The 24,874-nt window shown below is 42.3% G+C and overlaps 1 protein-coding gene across 3 annotated transcripts in view; it reads left to right on the top strand.

Moving 5' to 3' along the window:
* Positions 1-5,647: 5,647 nt before the first annotated feature.
* Positions 5,648-24,874, top strand: part of LOC145393000 (sodium-coupled monocarboxylate transporter 1-like) — a 143,916-nt gene continuing 124,689 nt past the window's right edge. For all 3 annotated transcript variants that reach the window (XR_013896090.1, XM_080267310.1, XM_080267309.1), the window contains exon 1: positions 5,648-5,922. The gene's annotated coding sequence lies outside the window, so the exon portion shown is untranslated. The remainder of the gene's footprint in view (positions 5,923-24,874) is intronic.

The following is a 24,874-nucleotide window of genomic DNA, read 5'->3' as shown; positions in this document are numbered from 1 at the left end:
TTCATTCTTGTTACATCCAAACCATTTTATTCAGTGGAGGAGGAGGAGGAGGAGGAGGAGGAGATGAAGAGGCTCCCTAGCACCTCTTCCTTAGAGATTTATTTTTGGATGTGGCAGGTTAATACCCTTTTGTATGTTATTTACGCTGAGTATGGCAATGTTAGAAAGATTTATATAACACAGAAAGGGACAGTATGGTGTAATAAGCAAAATAAATCGCTTGGGAAAAGGTGTTAGGGAACTGAATAAATGCCTCTGAAAGCAGCAAGAAAAACGTCATCGGAGTGAAAGAGTTAACTGCCAGAGACCTCCCAAGAGCTGAATAAAATCGTCTGGAGGGAGCAAGAATGAAGCAATAAAGCGCGTCACAAGACTGAAAGGGCTGAACGACGACGGGGCATCTGTTGTGGTCGATATTCCCGCCAAATTATTTAAATGCCCGTTCATGGTTGGGGCAACTCTATTACTTTATTACTAACACTGTATTACAGCTCTATTGCTTTATTACTCACAACTCTGTTACTTTATTACAACTCTTATATTATTAGTCACAACTATTATTTTATTACTCACAACTACTATTTTATTACTCACAACTCTATTACTTTATTACTCAACTCCATTACTTTATTACTCAAGTCGATTACTTTATTACTCACAACTCTATTACTTTACTACTCTCTTCCGGCTAACCCCAGGAGAGAGAGAGAGAGAGAGAGAGAGAGAGAGAGAGAGAGAGAGAGAGAGAGAGAGAGAATCCTGAACAACTTCCACACACAGTACGTTTCGCCTAGATGGGAATATACCATCAGATATACTTGTAACTTTAATATTAGTCACCACAATTGCTAAAGGTGAGACGGAAGGAAGGGACGATACCTGGGTCCTCATTCACTGTAATCCCCTTCACTGTTTTGATGGATTTTGAACTGTACTCTTAAAAAAATATATATATACGGTTTTATTCAGCTCAAAGACAGAATTTTCGAGGAGGAGATGTTACATATAGTCTTAATTAACCCCACGTTATAGCCTTAATTAACCCCACGTCAGATATAGCCTTAATTAACCCCATGTTATAGCCTTAATTTCCAAGTTATAGCCTTAATTAACCCCACGTTAGATATAGCCTTAATTAACCCAACGTTAGACATAGCCTTAATTAACCCAACGTTAAATATAGCCTTAATTAACCCCATGTTATAGCCTTAATTAACCCCAAGTTATAGCCTTAATTAACCCCACGTTAGATATAGCTTTAATTAACCCCACGTTTGATATAGCCTTAATTAACCCCACGTTTTAACCTTAATTAACCCCACGATGTTATAGCCTTAATTATCTTCACGTTAGATGTAGCCTTAATTAACCTCACGTTAGATTTAAGGAATAAATAAATAAACTCGTCGCTGGATTGAAGGGGGTAACCGATTCTGCCCGAAGACCTTTTATTGCTTTATTTTTACTACCCACAGACGACTTAGGCTATTCATCTTAAGAGAGCTCTGTATCAATGAATGGGTTAATGAAGGCTCTATCTAACCCCTGCAGTTCAAACAGTCTCTCGAAAGCTGAATAAAATCGTCTGTTAGCTGGAAGAACTAAGGTAAAAAAGAGAAAATACCGCCATTGTAGTTAAGTCTAAACCTACCATGAACTAACTCTCGTGGTGGTCGCCGAGTCGGTAGAGGTGGTTTGCTGTCCCAGTGGAAGTGAGTTCGATTTCCGACCCCAGTTTAAGATTTGAATTTCATTAAAACAATTTTTAGTGATCTATCACAGGACCCGCCAAGTCGTAAAAATATCCCCGCTCAAACCAACACACCAGTCCTGTATGAGACAGCTCTAGCATGTATTCAGTACGGACGGGGATGTTAGAGCCGAAGTGGTGACATATGGAGGTGCGTGGTACGTGGGAGGACTGCAGGGCCTTAGGGAAGGTGTTGTTAACGCTGAGCCAAGAGTTGGACGCATTTAAAAAAAAAAAAAAGTTTCAGTAGCATGAACAAGGGCAGGAGAGAGACAATTCCTCACAGATTTTGTTTCGTCAGAAAAAAAAAAAAAGCTATAAGAGTCAGCTGACCTTCACCCCTTCAGTACGATGATGCCTTTTTCAATTTTATTTTTGCCATCTTAAGACTGCTTTGTTGGGTTAAACTGAATCCATTAGTAGTAAATGAGTCCCCCCCCCCCAAAAAAAAAGGTTGTTTCAAACCCCTCAGGTTCAAAGAATGGCTGCTGAGCTAAATAAAATCGCTTTAAAATAGCAAGAAATACTAACTACACCATCGGATTGAAGGCATTAAGTCCGTTTGTGAATCCTGGTCAAGGCTTACCAGGTAGTCACTATGTTTGTCCTCCCTCTGAGAATCTTAATGACTAACTTCATCTTTTCAGTCCAATGACGCACATTTTACATATTCATTCGTGTAACCACCAGACGACTATAATTCAGCTTAAAAGTGATGTCTAATGGTGAAGGGGTTGATGGCAGCTGTAGCCAATACCTCCAGCTGGAAAGTTTTTCCTCATCTCGGTAAAATCGTCTGATGGTAACAATAATAAAACATACTACGTCATCGACCTAAAAGAGCTGCAAACTAATTCTAATGACACTAAAAAAAAAAAAAAAAGGATAGACATGTTGCCTATATGGAAGTAATATTACTGATAAATTATATAACAATTTTCTTTTGAGGAACATCGTTCACCCGACGGTGTAGCAAGGAATATTAACTTCGGAGAATGGATACCATTATCAGCGGCTTTTTTTTTTTTTGTTTAAAAAAGAAAGAAGCTAAGCTAGAGGACTCAAAACAAAGGCTTCATTCCAGACATTAGTAAAAAATACTACTAATACAGACAATTTGATTATAGTTGTCAAAAATCCAGTTATGTGTATTTATGTGTACAGTATATTAGTTCTTAGCTCTGTTACTAGTGTAATAAAAACACTCATCATACCCACGCCTGTAAAGCAAGAGAGGATATCATGTTTTATTCAACACACATGCGCACTAACATGATAAAAAGTTTTCACCAGAGCCGTACCACACATGGTGGAGAGGTTGAGGGTCAACCAAAGAGGCAACCTTTTGTATTTAAGCCCTGTTCACACGAGTTTTTAAACGCGGCGTCTACCGCCGCGTTTAAAAACGCCTCGTGTGAACAGGACCTTAGGACAACAGGTAAGGCTCAGGGCTAGGTCAAAGTTTAACCTAGCAAGGTCAACATTAGCTGTTTTTATCTGATTTAGAGCTAACTTGGTGGAAGGCTTTAGGTTACGATAAGAATAACGTGAGTCAATTTTGAGAACAATCAGTGAATGGTCAAGGTTACGGAGAAGGTCAAAATTCGACTCGGGTATCTGTGTGAACAAATAACTGAAACACTTCTGATCTGCTACTGATGTAGAAGGGTTGAGGGTCACCCAAGAGGTTGACCTACAGTTTTTTATATTAAAAGAAAGACAAACGTCATATCACATGGCAAGGATAATGTACATTTTTATCTGATTCTGACCAAACTTTGTGGAAAGGCTCAACGGTAAGACGAGAATAAATTACTTCACTTTCGAAAACATTTTATTATCAGTTTCAAAGGGAAGGGTCAAAGGCCAAGATCATATAACAAGGTCAACTTACAATCCACTTGGGCCAAACTTGGTGCGAGGATTCAGGGTAAAGCAAGGATGAAGGGATTCAATTTTGAGAGCAATCGGTCGAAGGGCAAGGTCACAGTCAAAGTCATGTATTCGGCCCTTAAACCATCTGGTGGACACGCGGATACTGTTTTCTCCGAATGATCTTCCTTCACTGTTAATGGGTTAAATCGTAACAGTTATTAAAAACAACGTCTACAATAATACAACGCAGTTTGTTCTCCCTGGTCTTTCATTCATCTCTTCATCTGTCATTAACGTCTAAGTTAATCTCCGTATTACAATTTTTCTCATGAAATAATGGTTCAACTAATAATTTCGAATGAGGGGAGGGGGTACGGTTCCAGCCGCAATCTACCCCTTACGGCTAGGCTTTTCCGCACACCTCCAGTGCAGACCACTGGAGTGTAAAGCGATAAACAACACTGGTATTGTCTGTGAAACCCAGCCCTGAAGTTCAAGGGTTGATGTTGGTGGGTGTAGGGGTTGGCGGGCCACTATGCCGATGTTCAGTGGTGGTGAACGTGGCTGGGGATGACGACACCTCCGATAATACCCACTGCCTCACCATAGGGTCTTAAATCATTCCTATGTTACGTTACTGCAGCTGGGTCAGTTTATTTAAAGATAAGACCGAGATCAGATTCACTAACAAGCTTACCATCAATTCCCTCTCGTATATAGGATCTTTTTTTATTATTATTATTATTTACATCATGTCTGTTTATTTATTTTTTTTTTACAGGAAAGACACAGAATGGATCAAAAGTGAATCGTAACAGCCAGGGTGTTGAGTAACAAAAAATAACTAAGATTTATTTTCCTTAAAAAAAAAAAAAAAAATGGTTACTAGAGAAAGATACTTGCAAATTTGTCAGTGAATCTTGAGCTAGACTCAAGAACACTCCTACGATTAATTCCCAACTGTACTCTTTCTATTTTTTTTTCATTCATTCATTCATTGCCAGACGCCATGTATCTCAAACGGGGTGGCCAAGGGCTTAGAGTTAATTGTTTTACAGGGAGGGGCACTAATCCTCCACCAACCCCACTTGACACGTAGGGATGCCAACAGCATCTGGTGTTCCCAGACGGTCACCCATCCAAGTACTAACCAGACCTGTACTCTTTCTATTTTTCATTTCCTTATTCTTCAGAAAGGACAAGTGCGGAGAGTACAGTGTTTTACCATGTCTCCCGTTCCTTGTACGTAAACAAACCTAAGTTACGAGAAGAAAACTATCGTAGGTTAAATCTGTTTTCTGTGGGAAGATCAAAGGGGAGTGCAGATTCCCACGTTTCTTGTTCTTCCTGGGAAAAAAAAAAAAAAAAATCCACCGCCGCGGTGGCTGAGTGGCTGGCATCGCTGACTGTGAAGTTACCGGCCCATTAGGGCCAGGGTTCGAATCCTGGTGCTGGCAGCTGGCGTCACTCGACTCAGGTGTCCATCAACCCTTTGAAGGTTGGTGGGTAAAATGAGTGCGGTCTAAGGTAACTCCTAGGGGAGGTAACTGTAGTAACATGGAAGATGTAGTGGCCTTGTATCCCTGGACACTGGGTGAATAACCAGCAGGAAGGCTCAATGACTGATGTTAAGGAGACGAACACCGCGACTAAACGTCTCATGGCGTCTGCTCCCTTTACCTTTACCTTTCAAGTTAGGACAAACGATCAGTCGTATGTCTGTGTATTTCTCCCTTGGTCCCTGCATGGCTCGCCCCACCCCCACGCACATACACTTCCCACAAACTCCGCCCACCCCATGCCCGCAAGATGAAGGCGGACTTATTTCTTGCCAATGAAACACTCCAGTTTCAGTGAAGATTGAAATTCCCAGTATCACATTCAGGGACTATATCTGTACACCACATAACCTCCGAGTGAGCGCTGATGCTTGATACGTCACTTATGAGACTCCACCCACCCCAGAGACTCGGCACATATATACACGGCGAGAGCAACATCACAACCACTATTGCACGCGCGGCGACGGAAGGGTGCACGTATGTGTGTGTACCCGTCTCGCACATAACGTGAGGTGTGGTTGAAAGTGCCAGTCTGAAAATTTACCGTAGAAACGCAAACAGCTGTCGGTCTCATCATTCTGCAGATTCAACAGGTCAACGTGACAGTCGCAAATTTATAGAGATCAGCAAACCAGTTACATTCGCTGTGTTGAAAGACAGAGGCGGAAGAAGGCAACGTCTGAGAAAACTTCAGCGATATTTCACCACGACAACTTTCACTCAGCCATTCTGAAGGTAAGTCTTGATTCCTGAGCTGCAGCTTGAAATGTGGAAAATCGTATGAACTGAAATCGGCCATCTAGCACCGTTCCTCTGGTGTAGCGAGGAACGGTTAATACATTTCCATGTCTTCCCTGGCAATTATTAGTTAACCTAACCTCATTTCGCTACAACAACTACGAGAGATGTTAACTGTATTATGTTGTACCACACATGGCTTACTGTGGAACTATGCGGCACGGTGGCACTGAAGGCTTTGTAGTACCTCTTCCTTGGCGATTTATTTGAACATTACACTAACATTCCCTTGTTCGCTATTATATATAATGTTCATACGGAAGCAGTGTGCATCAGTAACTCACAAGAGGATACTGAGGTGCAATGAGCAGAATAAATTTCGAATGAAGAGATATTACAGTCTACAAAGCCACTTAAAATACGTCCCAGCATAATAGAATACGTCCCAGATTTTTATACATAAAGTAGACATAACTCCATTCTCGGCTTCCAAGGCCTTACTCTTATATATGCATCTTATGACTGGCCATTCCCTGGTGCTGCACTCACCATATCACCAAAAGTACCACTGATAGCGCTTATCAGGAAAGATTATCTGTTAAAAACCCGGAATTACCTTCACTACATATTCTTGGCCCTAAACAACTGTAATCCAGCGACATACATTCACTTTGTTCTTGCCATCTTCAGACCATTTCATTCAGCTTAGGAGACATTTTTCACACTGAAGATGTTAGATATATCCTTCATTAATCCCTTCAGTATGAGGCCCTTTCTGAAGTTTAATAAAATCATGTGCAAGTAGCAAGAATAAGTTTTTAAAATACATCATCGGAATGAAAGGATCGGGCCGGATATGCCTGTGATTAAGATTATTTTACCGTTTCAGCAAAACCACAGACACCCGTTCACCACGAGAATGGCCTTTCGTCTCCTTCCTACCTCCAGACGATTTTATTTATTTATTTATTTAGGAGAGGTTTTTCGAAGTGAGGGGGGGTTAGATACAGGCTTCATTATCCCCTTCCTGTTGAAAATCTTTCTTGAGTTGAAAGAAATCGTCTGAGGCCAGCATGAAAAACTTTGCATGTCATCGTTGTGAAGGGATAAACGAACTGCAACGTTATACATTATATACTTGAGAGAGAGAGAGAGAGAGAGAGAGAGAGAGAGAGAGAGAGAGAGAGAGAAAGAGAGAGAGAATTTGCTGTACAATAAAGATGAGGGGTGAGGGTGAGGGACTGAGAGGTAAGACTGAGGGTGAGGGATGGACTGGCTAATAGGTAGAGTGAGAGTAAGATAAGTGTGTTATTACAGTCACCCACCATAATAAAGTGTGTGTATGAGAGAGAGAGAGAGAGAGAGAGAGAGAGAGAGAGAGAGAGAGAGAGAGAGATTTGCGCAGTGTCAGCGTACTTTTTGCTGCTATCTCTTATCCCCTTCCTAAGAGAACTGACGGGACGGGAGTGGTATATCCTTGTCAGTGACTGGCCTTGGGGTGATTATGAGTAGTTCACCCAAAGGACAACAATATCCCCCTTGACACCATTTAACCCTTTCAGTACGATGCCCTTTAATAGTCTTTAATTATTTTATTCAGCTTTGGAGAGAATTTATATATAATGATAATATAAAGCATTAGTATATCCCTGCAACATTACACATCAATCCACACACACACACACACACACACACACACACACACACACACACACACACACACACACACACACACACACACACACATGATGTTACCAGGATGAGGGGCATGGACTGGATTATATCATTACACTCATATTTCTCTGTCACACCAGGTACACATTAACACCCTGGATCACATGACCTATTTCACTGGTTTATTCTTGCTGTTTCCAGACAATTAAGCGGCAAAACCCTCTCCTACTCATGGGATTAGTGAAGGAGCTCGAAAAGTCTCCCCTGTACGGTGTAAAATCGTCTAAAATAATCAAGAATAAGAAAGCCTCCGTCGTCTTTAGGTGGTAAAAAAAAATATAAACTTGCCTTTAACCTCTATCCTCCTTTTTTTTTTTTTTTTTATTCTCGCCATCTCCAGACGATTTTCTTCAGCTTAAAGTCTCGTACAGAACAGTCAACGAAGGCTGTATCTAACCCTCCAGTTCGAAAACACTGCCCTAAGGTGAACAAAATCGTCTGAAGGCAGCCCGAATATAATGAAAAACCAGGTCATCGCGGTGAGGGAGTTAACAGCCCGCTTTTATGAATGACGTCTTTTTATACTTCATTCTTGCTATCCCCAGACGATTTCACTCAGCTCTGGAGAAAGTATCCGAGCGGCAGGGGTTAGACGCAGCCTTCATAAACCCCTTCCCTACAAGCGAGTCTTAAGTTGAGCATACTTACACTGACATTTAAAAAAAATATATATATATATATATATAAAGAAAACAATGGGGTTGAAAGGGATAATCATTTTAACCAGAGGACTTAAATATTTCGTGTCAGTCTTACATCTCCAGACGATTTTATTCAGTCCGTGGGAGATTTTTTTTTTTTTAATTGCAACAGCAGTCAGTGGGATTCATTTGTAATCCAATGCTGAGGAAAATCGTCTGGTGGCAGCGGGAATGGAAATATTGACATCCTCGGGCTGAAGGGGTTAACGGCTTCTCTCCGATGTGTGTGTGTGTGTGTGTGTGTGTGTGTGTGTGTGTGTGTGTGTGTGTGTGTGTGTGTGGTTTGTCTTGTTACCTTCAGACGATTTTATTTAGCTAAGAAAAATTTTACTTTAGATCTGCAGGGGTTAGATGTAGCCTTGTTTTTTTACCTTCACTACAACGTCTCCCCGAAGCTGAATAAAATCGTCTGAAGGTGCCGTGAATAGCGGTAAAATACGTCACCGGATGAAGGTGTTAATGAAGGCTCTATAGGCCAAACCCCTTCAGTTCGAAAACTCTTCCCCAGCTGAATAAAATGGTCTGAAGGTAACAAAAGTAATAATTAGGTACTCTGGCCAAACGGGTCAGGATGTAGCTGAATAAAATCGCCTGGAAAGAGCAAGACCAAAAATACGGTCTTGAGCTGAAGGGGTTAAAGTAAAATTCCACGATATAATAAAATCGTTGATAAGCTGGAGTTGGCCAGGAAAGAACAGATTTTTTTCCTTTGTTCCTTCAGGCGATTTTATTTAGGTTAGGGGGAGAAATCAGACTATGAAAGGTTTAATCAGTGGGTTTAATGCAGACTGTTTATCATCCGTGCGAATGATCAAGTTAACAAAGTAGTGTGGAGAGATTAAAAAAAAAATAACATAATACGCTATCGGAGTTAATAAAGTTCCATGAAATGTTAATCAGTTAGTCTGTCCGAGAAGAAACAAAGTCAGCACACTTCCGCGGTGGCTGAGTACTTAGCACTGATTGCTACGAAGCCGCCGGCCCGATAGCGGCGGGGTTTGATATCTGGTGCTGCTTCACTGAGGTACACATCCACTCTTTGTGAGTTGATAAGTTCAGTGAGTATCTACGGTAACACCCATGAGAGATAAATGTGGGAACCTGGTTGATGCAGTGGCCTTGTATATCAGGATTTTGGATGAATAATCCGCTGTACGTTCAAAGGTCTAAATTAAGGATATTAGCACCGCGGCTAAGTACCTTAAACCGTCGCTCCCACTTTACCTTTATTTATCCCTTCCAAACCATGTGACGAATTTTTTTCAGTACGTTCTTGCTGTTGCCGGATTATATTAATCAAGTATGGAGAGGGAGGTCTATTATCTTACCTCTGAAGTCAGAAATCTCTATCCTGAGTTAAATAAAAATCGTTTGGAAATAGCAAGATTACAACGAAACATTAGGTACTTGGTATGAAGGGGTAAAGCAAATTCCACGAAACATTACAAATAAGTTGGATCAAGCCAAGAGGGAAAAGGTCAGCACCACAGTTACTCAAATTTGCGTGACCCAGCACAATCAAATATGTCAACACAAATACACTTGCAAGCCAAAGGTGCCGCCACAGAACCACACCCCACACAACCAGCGGGAATGGGGGTAACCTGAGGTGTATTTTGTGTAGAAATTACTCACGCGCACAACAGATTCATCCCACTGCATTTTAATCGCCGTATTCTAGGTGTGTTGGAGGCCTCGCAAAATCTCCTCCTTAGCGAAACATCTAGCACATTACACCTTAACGTTCTCTTGTATGTTCAGTCATATAGTTGTATTATCAATATAGTCTGCATCAGTAACTTGAGAGAGAATATTCAAGTGTACTGTGTTGAATTACTTGTTGTGTTGCGAAATCATTAACGGCTCTTAGAATATAACTCTTACAGCGATGAAGCTCTTACATCATAATATAAAACGTTAACTGGGGTACGCAGAAAGCATCACTGGGCTCCGGAAGTCATTGCTCACTGTGCCTTAATTTATCGTAATGAAGTGAACCGATACCAGTAATTATATCCGCACAACCGATATTTATGTGAAGCACCCTGACACAAGGGACGATCGATATTAAAAAACGCTCGTTATTCCTATCCCAGCTTTCATGATGATGCATAACATGGCTTGCAAGTTAGATTTTCTGTCTTATTAATTATCCGTGACACTATTATGCACACCTTCGTATACTGTATCTTAAATAATTTTCCTTACAGATCTGCAACTGAGTTGGCCATATGGGATATCACCGACTTCTCTAGGACGATACCTTTTTGATCGTGTATACAGTCACGCCGTATCATTAAAACTGCGTGCGCCAAGGTGTAAGCAACACCCTGATCTTAAGTCACTTTTACGGTATACCTGTAATCATTAATACGATAAGCCTATTCTCCAAATTACCCACTGCAGTCAGCAACGATACAAAGAGGTTCATGTTCCATCATCGTCACATACTTCGGAAATTATCGTAAAAAACTGCGTGTTTGTCAAAACATTCGCGTTCTCTAACCCGGAATATCATCAAAGCCTCATTTCTGTCGTCCATGATTGCACCCGTCTTCACAGCGCGGTTTTGGTAGAGCCAAGATAAACTGTTAACGCAGGACGCCTACCCACGTTGACTGCAGAAGGAATTAAGCCTCTGCAAAACCAAGAGCGATTTTCGTAGCTGCCGAAGACACTTTCAGAGCAGTCGTGAACGTGCCAGAAGGGTGGGGAAATAAGAAATAAGGAATGCAAATGGCAATCAACGCAAAATAACTGTTACTGATGAAAGTAATTTCCTATTAGCCTAATGAAAATAAAGAGGAATATGCGCAAACAGCATGAACTGAATATCCGTAGTAAAGAATAAGGGACTTTTTATTTACGCAAATGCTACACTTCTGCTCTTCCCTAAGCAGCATTCATAAATCATCATCCCTTATTTACGATAACAGAAAAATGCATTTATTCAGTTGTATTATACAGTGAGGACGGTATCTAACCCCTCTGCTCGTCTCTGGCGAAAAGCTGTTAAGGCCGGCAATATCATGCAGGACCTAGTACGATTATCGAGGCCTAGATCGCGCCTGGACGACAAAAATGCAGCTCAAGGAAAGTGCACTGGATCGACATGAATTTAAAATAAAATACGTTTTTGCATAATACAACCATTCCAGATAATTTGGTGCCTTGGCAATAATGTCATCGCATAATGAGGTTTCATACCACGTTCTTACATTTCGTATTAACGCACATCATTCGTTATTAACCCGTTCAGTCAGGCGACATTTTTTATTATATTCCGGTTACTCCTAGACGACTTGGTTGAGGTCAGAATAGTCTTTCTGAACTGGGGAGGTTGGATACAGCCGTCTTCATCCCCCTCACTAGCAGAAGTCTTTCATACACAGAATGTAAAAAATGACTTACTGGTAGCAGAAACCAATATTTCGTCACGCTGAAGGAGCTAAATACAAATATGATCCCTAAACCTACGAATATTTTCATAATTAGGTTCAGATTCTTGTACATTTGTAGTTTTAAATGTCCCCAAGTTTGACTGAATTTTCTTAAGACAGTAACATAAAACCTGAGAAATTATTATTATTATTATTATTATTATTATTATAATTATTGTAGTTATTATTGTTTGCATAAAATCCATATTTCATGAGGATAATGCAAAGAGGCTGTCATATTGGAATGGGTCCGGTCATGTGAAGCTTGCTTAATCATGATCTCTCCCTCTCCGCCATAATCCCGTAAGGGGCGGCCGTTTGCCTTTGAGTTAGCTGTTTTGCGGGGAGGGTCACTTCACTAACCCTCCGCCAACCCACCTGTTGACACGTAGGGAACACGTGTGGGTTGGATAAATGGTTACCACCCAGCGTTATAAATTGTTTCCTTGCTTACAGGAAACCATTAGTCTTGTCAATCAATGTATAGCCACCTCATATGGAAAGAAGGGTGGAAAAAAAAAAAAAAAAAGGTGACAGGAAAGATGGAAGAAATTGGAAGAGAGGAGAGCAGACACAGAAAATGAATGATAAAGTTAAATGAAGCAGTAGGCAGCACTACATCAAGTGAGTGGATGACAGAAATAATAATAATAATAATAATAATAATAATAATACAGAGATTCTTGCGTACGCAGCACACCAGTTTTACGAGGCTGTTAACGTTATCTTCATGATGACAGTTTGTGGAAATTATTAAAACGTCTCTCTCTCCCTCTCTCTCTCTCTCTCTCTCTCTCTCTCTCTCTCTCTCTCTCTCTCTCTCTCTCTCTCTCTCCATTGCTTTTCTTCCTCCCGAAATATAAGTGATAAATGCCGTTGCCTCGTAATGGCCGCATGGAGACGCCGTTTGACAGTGAACCTTTTTTGCGTGCTGACATCTCTGCATCCTGACTCTACAAACACAGACCCAGCACATTTCAACACCATCCTTAATATGTAGTAGCCACGTGACAATCGTACCCTGCCGTATTAACACTCTCAGGCTTCTATGACCACTCCCAGCTAAAATAAATTACGGTAGGAGTATTGGAAACTAGAAGTGTAAATGGTGACAGTACTAACACTCCCAGGCTCACGTGACTCGCTCTCAGCAGAATAAAATCGTCTGGCGTTAGCTGGAGTGGAATACAAGAGCTGTTTTGACAATGAGAGGGTTAAAGAACGGCTCTGTGCAGTAGGAGACGGTAGATGCGGCAGTATTAGTTGTGACTATTAGCTCTGCATATGTGTGGTGTGGTAGTGCGAGGTTTAGTAGTGTGCGGTGTGGCTGTGTGTAGTGTGGCGTATGTAGGCTAGTGTGGCAGTGTTTAGTGTGGCAATGTGTAGTCTGGCAATGTGTGGTGTGGCTGTGTGTAGTGTCACTGTATGTAGCGTGGCAGTGTGTAGTGTGGCAGTGTGTAGTGTGGCTGTATAATGTAGTGTGAGTTTTGGTATGGTGTAGTGTGGCTGTGTGAGGGGTGGCGTTAAGTGGTGTGGTTGTGTGAGTTGTGGGAGCAAGTGGTGTGGCACTGTTAGGTGAGGTAGTGCGAGGTGTGGCAGTAAGTGGCGTGCTAGTGTGAGGTGCGGGAGTAAGGTGTGGCAGTGTGAAGTGTGGGAGTAAGTGGTGTGGCAGTCTATGGTGCGGTAGTGTGAGGCATGACTGTGATGTGTGGCACTGTGGTGTACGGTTCTGTGAGGTTAAGCAGACAGACATAAACAGAGGCCCCTCATAGCACTCCACTCATGTCCGTGTTTAACGATTAACCTTTACAGTGCGACGAACTCTCTCTCTTTCTCTCTCTCTCTCTCTCTCTCTCTCTCTCTCTCTCTCCCCCCCCCAAAAAAAATAGAGTTTTGTAGCGATCCCTCGAACTGAAGGAAATATAAACAATTCCATTAATCCTCTTAACATAATGATGTCTCTCCCATTCTATGCGTTGTTCCGCCTGACGATTTTTCCCCTGACTTTCAACACAAGGACGAACTCATTATTATTCCATTCTTCCTATTACTTGATCTAATTTAGTTTTCGAGAGCACCCTGGTAGTGAAGGGGTTAGCGGAGGCAATATCTAACTATTACCCCTTCAGTCCCCAATTTCTCCTCCGTCATGAATTTAACGGTGTGCAGATAGCAGGAATAAAATTTAAAATACGTCATCGGATTGAAGGGGTTAAGCACTTCACTATGATGACGTGTTTTCATCTTAATCTTGCTATGGTTAGACGATTTGATTCAGCTTCGGGAAGAGCAGTTCTAACTAGCAGGGTTAGATATCATCTTCATTGTATTCTTTCAGTACAAGAGGGTTCCCTTATGTCGCGTCCACACTAAATGCATGCTGGCAGGGTTGGGTGCGGTTGAAAGTTCGGCATTACTGAAACCCACACAATTAGCCTCACTGGAAGCGGGCGGGTGCGGGTAGGAATTTATAAGGATAAACAATGATGAAGAACCCCAATAACTTTTACATTTTTTCTTCTTTTTCTGTGGATTGGTTAACACAGCGTATTCTCTCATTATATTTATTTATTTATTACATTCTGACCACACCTTTTCCTTTTTTTTTCCTCTCCACTCGTCACCCTTTTCTCTGTTCCTTCTTCAGCAAGCATTTGGTGTGGACATGGCCTTAAACTGAATAAAATCGTCTGGGGGCAGCAAAAATACAGCACAGAATACGTTACCGGACTGAAAGAATTAAGCTGTTGCATCTACGCCTTTCTACTCAGTTGTCATTAAATGGTAGTAACTTATCCCCACGTGGTTCTGGAGCGGATTCATAAACAAACTTACGATCAGCTTCCTCTTGTAACTCACCTTTGTTCTTCCAGGTGGAGCAAGAACGGAGAAGATTCAGTACCATCCTTTCCTCGTCCTTCCTGCCAAAAGAAAAATATCAAGTTACACAGTGATTTTTTTTCCTCAGGTAAACCTAGATTTGTTTTGTTTTGGAGGATGGAAGAGGACAGTGCATTATCTTCCCATGTCTCTTGTTCTTCCTGTAAAAAAATTATATATATCTGCTTACGAGAAGGAATTGGTTTTTGGATTTGGAGATTTTGTAACACCTCATCGTTAGCGAGTTAATCTACACGTTCCGCCTCAATATTCCCTTGTGTATTACTGATGCAAACTTTATCAATATCAAAGAGAAATGAATAACAGAAGAGAATACTATGGTGTAATCTGAAAAATGAATCACTAAGAAAGAGGGGCTACCAAGCCTTTGCTACCAAGAATACGGCCCCGTCTCTTACTCTAGCTATCAGCCTCTTGTCAGCTCCTGGGGAAACACGCATCCGATGGCCTCAATTTTAGATCATGTGTGTGTGTGGGGGGGGGGAGTGGGTATGCGTGGGTACATGCGTGTGTGTGTATACATATATACGGTACTCATACATATACGTATATATTATATAAATAAACAAACCTAGTCTAAACAAAAATTAAATTCAGTCTTATCAGTGCGACATCTCCCATAAATTGTCTACTAAATGATATAATAATTCAGAAAAAAATAAGAGATCGATCGAAGAACATGTGATGGTCGTTACCATGTGTTAAGTTTCATCCGTATTGTATATGCCTTATAAAGAGATCCTGTACACGTATACAGATGTTTCCAAAATTAAATCATGATATAAAATTTCCTGCAAAAGTTCGCAAAAATTCCGTTCTTCTTCCTTTTCCTCAGGAGCTCGAAACATACCGTTAGTTTTTGTGGTTAAAAGTAACAGTCATCTAAAAGTAACTGTTTACTAACCAAACAGATTATAGTAACTACACGTAACTTTACCCAGACTAAGGTTGCGGGTTCCTGAAGTTCAAGAGGAGAAACGGAACACATGCAGAGGATTTTACCATTTTATTCTTCAGATGTCACTTACAGCAAGTATGAAAGTGTATGAACGCTGTGTTAGACTGACTGTACTGTGTATACTCTCTCTCTCTCTCTCTCTCTCTCTCTCCCCCCCCCTCTCACTCTCTCTCTCTCTCTCTCTCTCTCTCTCTCAAGGTGTGTACATATGTGGGTTAGGGTAAGGACATAGTGTGGGTATGGGTGAGGGTACAGTGTGAGCGTGGATGAGGGTACGGTGTAGTGTGGGTGTGGGTGTGGATGAAGGTGAGAGTACAGTGTAAGTGTGGATGAGGAACAGTGTGAGTGACAGTGAGAGCACGGTATGGATGAGAATAAGGGTACAGTGTGGGTGAGGGTTTAGTGTGTTTGGATGAGGGTACAGCAAGGGTACAGCGAGGCAGAAGCACCTGTCACCCTTACCACGACACACCTTGGCCAGGAAATGAGCCTAATGAGGGGTGATACGGCCACGCAAGTCCCTGTGCAAGACACCCCCTACCAGCACACCCTACCAACACCCCCTACCAGTACTTTCACCACACCCTACCAACACCCCCTACCAGTACTTACACCACACCCTACCAACACCCCCTACCAGTACTTACATCACACCCTACCAACACCCCCTACCAGTACTTACACCACACCCTACCACCACCCCCTACCTGCACACCCTACTAACGCCCCCTACCAGTACTTACACCACACCTTACCAACGCCCCTGCCAGTACCTACGCCACACCCTACCAACACCCCGTACCAGTACCTACACCACACCCTACCAGCATTCCCTGACAGCAATTACACCACGCCCTACCACATCACCACCACCATATCCCATCAATACACCCTACCACCGTGACAACAACACCCAACCACCTTCCCCACACCCTACCACCACCACCACCACCCCAACCACCATCTACCGACAAACTCTACCATCACAACCACCACCACATCCTACCACCACACTACCACCACCACTAACGCACTACCATCACACAATGTCAGCAAACTAACACGACAACCAATACACCCTATCATCACACCCTACTATCATAGCACCACCACCATTAACACACCCTGATACCTACACCACCACCACCCCCTGTTAACCCCCTCCTCTCTCTCTCTCTCTCTCTCTCTCTCTCTCTCTCTCTCTCTCTCTCTCTCTCTCTCTCTCTCTCTCTCTCTCTCTCACGCACACACACACACACACACACACACACACACACACACACACACACAAATTAAGTGCTAGTAGTAACCAACACCCCTGCACCCGGGGAACGAACTCACAGCCACGGCATCAACAGTCCCCTTCACTGCCTCCACACCCCACCACAAGCTCATTTACTACAAACATCATTTGTTCTACATTCTTTTACATCCATTTTATTCACCATCATCATCATTATCATTATCATCATCATCATCACCATCATCACATCCACCACCACAACCACAACCATCCTTGCTGTCCTTGTTCTCACTGATATGCGGTATGAGCACTATCCACATATATGAACAAGAAAGCATAGACATTAGGTGAACTAGCAACAGAGTGTCTAGTTCAACGGGCCATAAATCCAGTCATTCACAATTCATTTTATCTATCTGTGTATCTACTGCCTGATGCCTATACCATCCAAGCATAAGTCCTAGTCTTCTACTGTCCCATTTGTTGACATTTTTTTTTCCATATCCAGTCCAGTCTATGCAACCCACATAAAAAACTATCTCTTAGCCCCTGCACTACAATGACATACATTTTATTCTTGCTACCTTCAGACGATTTTATTTGGCTTCTGGCTGACAATATCGAATTAGAGGGGCCAAATATGGCCTTCATTCAGCGCTGTATAAGAGGGACTTTTACATTATTTTTAAAAATCGTGGAAAATTAAACCATTAAAACATTTCACCAGGTTCAAGAGTAAACAGTCCCGTATCCATTGCTCTCACTCTCGGCTTTTTCACACTCCTACGACAACAAAGCCTCACCAATTCGTTAATGCGAGCACCAACACACCCTCACGCACTCCTCTTACAACATCCAGTCTCACTCCTCTGTTTTTTTTCTTTTTCAACTCCTTCACACCCTTGGCATATCCTTAACTCCTCCATTCCCACGACATCTTTCATTTAATCTCTATTATCCCCAGACGATTTTACTCAGCTCTGGGGGGATTTTTCGAATATGGGTGGTAAGTTTACTGCCTTCACTTACCCCTCCAGTGCATGATGATTCCCCGACGTTGAATAATTGGCCCTAAAGCAGCAAATATGGTACAAACCTACAAAATATGATACAGAATTCAGGGAGTTGACAGTGAGCTCTCCACTTCCTTTACACATTTACCAAACATTTACCTCTCTCTCTCTCTCTCTCTCTCTCTGCATCGAGATACTTTAACACCTCTGCCAGTTCAAGTCTCTCTCCATTCCCCAGCACATCGCACTGAGAGTTAAGCGTACAGTAATTGCTTTCTCAACAACCATCATTTTATTCCTCATTACAGTAATGGTCTGGTGGTGGATCTCGAGGATCAGAAAGACTTGTGGTTTACGCGCTACAGTTTGAATCTAAAAGACAGCCAGTGGATTTTTGATAATCTAAAATGCTACCAGGGGCGTAAGTCAGTCTACGGAGGGGGTACTGTTGGATTTGCTGCAGTTACCTTATCAGTATTACTCACAACAGCTTCACTCCAAGTTCTCTCCCGTCTCCACAGATCTTGTTATGACTGCTTATAATTCTATTCATGCCAATGTGTATACTGAACAACCACCACCAGTTCCCGTTCTCTTTAATATTTCACTGCGGTTGACGCCAGACGATTTTATTCAACCTAAAATCAGCCACAGGAGGTCGAGTGATAGTACTGTCAACATTTACCCTTTCATGGTTGTGAGATCTGTACTATCCTATCCCACCAAAGACCAGGCGAGTTTATTCATGTAAGAATGAGTCAGAGGAACCCAAGTGAGTTGACAAAGGAGGTACCGTATTCCCCACGAGGACCATTTAATGCTGTGAGAAGAATTACTTACCTGCCTGAAATGGGTCACTTAAATCTGTAGGTGTTCACGGCGTGGCGTGATATGTGTATGGTCATGAATGTACATTATGGCCGTGAAGTATGACTAAGCTGCGAGATGAGGCAGAGGCCGGGGCTCAGAAAAAAAAAAGAAAAAAAAAAAGTAGCCATCATTGCCCTCTGTTACTCAAAATTTGATTTTTCACTTCGAGCAATGACCGAAAATATTCTACACCCCCCTTTCCCTCTCCTTCTTGCAAAAAGAAATCTTAATTACATGATAATTTTTCTCCAAGATTTGTTTTACTGGTAAGACATGTAACAGAAAATGCTAAACCTCTCAATGTATCTTGCTTTTCCTGCAAACATGAATTTGATTAGCGAGAGGGAATTAGACGTACGTTTGTTCGTGAATCTCTGCCCAAATCTGCCAGGGGCCACCACACCATTTTTAGAGGGTGTTGTGAGCCCAGTGACAGGGTGAAGAAACGACACTGTAAGAAAGAGATGTGGAAGCAGACGAAGTACTGTACAGTATACTGGAAAAGGGCAGACCATGGTGTGTTACAGTAATATGGTCATGTGGAGAGAATGGGTGATGGAGTACCGACAGAAAAGGGAGTGGGAGGCAGGGGGAGGTTAAGAGAAGGTGGAAGGTTGGAGATGGAGAGATTTTAAATACCGGTAATCAGGTTGACTGACTGTATTATAATCTGGCGGCGCAACTACCGGTAATCAGTAAACTGTTCTTTGAGAGCGCGTGACGAGCGAGCGAGCTTTTGTACATAGGCATATCATCATAATTTCATCTTGGTGTAAAGTTTTAACATTTCTGGTGAAACAGTTGAACAATAACAGAAGAATAATGCAGCTAAAATATTTACTTTCTCGCGTTTTCTGTTTCTCACACACACCCTTACTGATTGCACCTCCTAAACGTAGAAAAAACGTTCATGTAAAATTATGAGCGTAATAGCCGATATTTAATTGTTAGAATCCATGCAAGGTAACACAGTGTTACAACAGGAAATCTTGTTTAAATCGATTTCATGGTGGAGCACGTCAACTGAAGCCCTCGGTACATTCCCGTGGAAAGCTGGGATTCCAAGGGGTTTCTTTGGTCTCATGAGTAAATATATAGCTAATAACAAAATTTACTGACTGTATCTACTACATACTGAAAGAATCTCTTCTGTATCTCACACTGTAGAAAAGTTATTAGCATCTGAAAACCATTGCGGTCGGCCATGTCGTGTCGGGCAGGGCCGGGTTGTGTCGGGCCGCCCGTTTCTCAGTAAACATCGCTTCGCTACGCTTGCTCGCTCGTAATGAAGTGTGAGCATCCAGGAGGGTGTGAAGTGTGGGTGGAACACAGCGAACTGGAATGCAATAGTTTACGGGAGGATAACTGGCTATCAGTCTATTACAATCAAGAAGTGAAGCGAATAAGGTAAACCGTAAAATACAATAGCCGGTGAGGGTAATCACGTGTTAAAAACATAAGCTGTCTGTTACGGAGACTTGTCCATCGTTAAACCTGGTTATGGTCTTTTACGAAAGCACCCACTGAACTATGAGTGGTAAAGGGGAAGGATGGAGAAACTGTAGTATAGGCTGGACGTGGTTAATAGTTTGCATACATTTCTGGGGTTCTGGTGGCAGAGTGATGGAGCTAAAGAGAGTGTGTGTGAGAAGCAGAGACAGTGTGAGGAGCAGTTAACAAAGATACTGCACTATTGTTACCCTCACTGTACTCTATATTCTGAGACACGGGGGAATGTGATATTGTAATTTATATCCTGCATCAATAACCAAGTGATTTTCTGTTCTCATTCATTAACTCTCTGACAGCTATGCTTTTCTCTCGGCTAAACAGATCGCCCGATTTGTATTCCACGGTGTATCAGTAGTAAGGAAAGGGTTACTCGGGAGTGGCTGGTAATAATTTGGTATGGCTTCGGTTGCTAACGTTTCTCTCAGCTGAAAATCGTATGGTGTTAGCGTGAATAAAATACCAAAGAGAACCAGCCGTAGTGAAAGCGAAGTAGAACACCATGGCATCAACCTGAACGTTTAATCACTCAGAACTGCTAAAGATACAGAAACACAGAGCCACATCACTCGAGTTAAGGGTCGTGTCTGGATAGTATAGGAGGCTTCGTAGCACCTCTTTCTTGCCGACTTATTTTGCTTATTACATCCTAATATTTTCTTGCACTGTCTTTGTCTTGTTGATGCCGACATAGTTTGGATTAATAACGTAAGAGGATATCGAGGTGTAACGTACTGTACAAATCAAATCGGTGAGGAAGAGGTGTTGCCAAATCTCCAACGCCACAATACAAAATAAATCGCAAAGGAAGAGGTGCTACGGAATCTCCAAAACCACTAGGTATACGACCCTAAGTTTCATGGAACCTATGGGCAAAAATTTTTCTTGTGTGGTGGTACCTGCCGTCCCGAAGGTCAAGGTAGATATTTATAAAGAGCTTAACCAATTTCTGTGATTAATACGTCTCCATAGCAGTTAATTATTGACAGAAATAATTTGATTCGTTGCACATTTCACTTAGGTATTCACTCTGGTTTGATTTATAAGTGTTGGGTAGCTGTGTGGGTGTGGACGGAGGAGCGAATGATTTTAGACTCAAAGAAAGTTTATAAATATAGTCCCAGGACTCCATCAGCATTCTCGCCCCGGGCTGCTCTTTAACATGCCCTCCCAGCATGCCATCACCACTGCTATTACACACACCACAATACCCTACCCACACTACAAACACCTCACATACACAGCACTTCCTTCACCCCATTAAATCTTTCCTATCCCACACACAAACCCCCACCGTGCCCACAACCACCACCTACATGCACATCCCACATACCCTACTTGTAAACACACAAACACCCCACATACCCACTCACTTCCTACTCTCCACTCAATCTTTCTCACTCCACACACACACACACACACACACACACACACACACACACACACACACACACACACACACACACATTGCCCACCACCTCCACTACTACTACGCCCAAGGGATCCATGCTACACAAACCCCACATACCCACACAGTCCTCTCCACACCACACAATCGAATATCCACAGTCCTTTCCACCCCCCACATACCTCATCATGCCCACCACCACCACCACCACTGCACATAATCCACAATACGTACCCCACATACAACATCCACCCTCCCCTCTCTAAACACACCTCACATACCCACACAGTCCTCTCCTCACCCCACACATTCCTCCCCACCTGCCACTGACAAATACACGAATCGCCGATGGGCAAGTGGGTATTTTCAGTACAGCAGGTGCGGTTTATGTGCTTACTGTCCCTTCCTTCTTGCTGTGTGTGTGTGTGTGTGTGTGTGTGTGTGTGTGTGTGTGTGTGTGTGTGTGTGTGTGTGTGTGTGTGTATACAGTTGAGGGCAAGAATATCGCTCCACCTTTTAGTCCACCAAATTATGAAACTTTTAAACAATATTGTGAAAACTGTCTTGGGCTCAGAACATCACTTTGCTGGGTCTCAAAAATTACTGTTCTCTGTCTCGTTATTTATCGTAATGATGTGTTTCGAAACTTATGACTACGACTGTACATAATATTCACCTAAGGAGAGATTATTCCAAAGATCTCATTACATATCCTACCATGGTTACTGTATCTATCTATCTATGTAATATCTATCCATCTGTCTCTAACTGTCTTTATCTACCGACCTGTGTCTATATTTATCTATTTGTCTTTCTCGATCTGTCCGTCTAATTGTATCTTTATCGACCCCTATTACATCCCCTCTCTTGGTTACTGTTCCGTCACCATCACAGTATTACAGCACCACCACACTCTTAGGCTACATCACCACCAGACTCCTACGTCATCAACATAATCGTACGTCACCACCATAATCTTACGTCACCACCATACTCTTACGTCACCACCATACTCTTACGTCACCACCATACTCTTACGTCACCATCATAATCTTACGTCACCACCATACTCTTACGTCACCACCATAGGACATCCATATTCATCCTTCTCTCTCACTGACCATAATTATCTGATATGAATACACCTTTTCATTCTCACGCCCGAATGACTCACATGCATACAGATACACTCGACTGACGTTAGCTGCAATAAAATACTAGAATTATCCCAATAACGAGAGGGTTGGTGGTGATATTAGTAACTTCTAGGCTCCCATCACTGACTCTCAGATGAATGAAATCGTCTTGCGTTCCCTAGAATGAATACTGGAGTTGTTCAGACCGTGAGAGGGTTAATGGTGACTACTAAAACTCTGAGCCTCCTATGACTCATTAAGATAAATCAAATCGTCCTGTGTTAGCTGGAATGATGGATCTGTTTCGACAACGAGGGGTGTAAAGACCTCTACTGTATTTCGCTTCAACAACATTTTCAAATTTAATTTAAAAATTTACTAAAGCTTATCGTTCTGCCAATTACAGACTTGTGCTCTAGAGGTATTTCATAACAAAACTATTGGCATTTCTTAACCAACATATATCACCGAAATCTGCATGACATCATTACCGGTACATACAATTTTCTTAGTAAGACAGTGATAGCTTCTAAGACCAATCAAGCAATATATCATTTCCTAGGAAGCGATCATTACCATGCCCTCATTACATATTACGGTATTTTCTGAACAGTCATTGTTTATCATGTCTTTGATACATATAATCTCTTGAGGAGTAATAACATCATCTCGTTATATTACTTATGCAAAAAATAAAAAGTACAAAATGCTGAGAGCCTGCAAAAATTGTCCCTTCGAAAGGAAATGTAACAAATATTAAAGCCAACTTCAATATTCGTTCATTTCGAGATGCCTGGATACATAGCATATAAAAGACAGATCACAAGCAGTAGGAAAGACAGACTGGGGAGAGACAGATCCAGAGTTGACCAGTTGCTTACCTGAAAGACAGAGTATTGGTTGACTCCTGCCTTAGGGAGTTGGAAGGAAAGTGAGATATTTTGTAGGTAGACAGGCGCTGGGTGCGTGCCGTTATGGAGGAATGCAAGCAGACTGTTCAGAAAAGCAGTGACCAGAACTGTAGCAACAAGAGGGACCGAGATGCAACATTATGGCGAAGAGAGAGAGGCTGCAGGGTGACAGTGAGAGATGGAGGGCTGATGAGACGAAAAGCCTTTGATTCTACCCTCTGTAGAAGCGATGTACGTTGTAAGCACCCCCCCCACCACCACCACGCTACCTCCACACACATGGACACATGACAGCTGTATTCCACACGGGCAAATACGAAGTCCTCTGGTTAAAGTCTGCAAATAAGTGGGGTTACAAAAAAAAAAAAAAAGCATGGTATAATTTCAGCATACCCAACCTCTGTGAAGTTGTTTTTGCTGTAGAAGTTAATGTGGACACTTTCTGGGCAGTGTTAATTTTCCATAATCTCGCTACATGCAATTTTCTAAAGGGCAACGAAACTACATACTACAGCGGGGCCAAGATGCGTTATATTTACATCTTCGTCAATACGCACGTCCACCTCCATCACACACGCGCCTCTCGCAGTCAGGTAGTAATTGCACGTGGGCGGGGGTTGTAATTATTATCGCATAAATCAGGGGGGCGGGGAGCAGAGGGGAATTAGAAGATGGGGTGCCGGGGGGTGGGGGTGGAAGGGATGTTATAAGAGGGATGGGCTGAGTAAGAGGGGTGAATGAGAAGAAGGTTTTAAGGGAAAGTGGGAGTGATGGAGGTACACAGGAAAGCAAACAACAACAAATCTGCTGGTCCTTTCAAGGCCGTTTGTTATGGTGAAAGTTATAACTAATAAAACAATTCTTTGAGTTAAAGACAAGGACAGAAAGGCAGGAGGGTAAGGGAATCGGGGGAGAAGGGAGGGGGGAGGACGAGAAAGGGTGGGTGCTGGAGGGGGAGCGGGTGCTGGAGGGGTGGTGGGTAGAAGGAACAAGGAAGAAGGAAAGGGAGAAGGACACACCAATAATAAGTGGAATTAGATACAGGTGTTTACCGTATGTCACGCACGGAGTGTAGAGAGGCAAGGAGAATGAATGAGTGAAGGGGGTGTAGAACAGTGCATGGGA

The sequence above is a fragment of the Coenobita brevimanus genome, chromosome 23 (genome assembly GCF_032717465.1).
Source record: "Coenobita brevimanus isolate Jiangsu-jjx chromosome 23, ASM3271746v2, whole genome shotgun sequence".
Lineage (NCBI taxonomy): Eukaryota > Metazoa > Arthropoda > Malacostraca > Decapoda > Coenobitidae > Coenobita > Coenobita brevimanus.
Note: the sequence above shows the minus strand (reverse complement) of the source record. Positions and strands in the feature narration are given on the sequence as shown.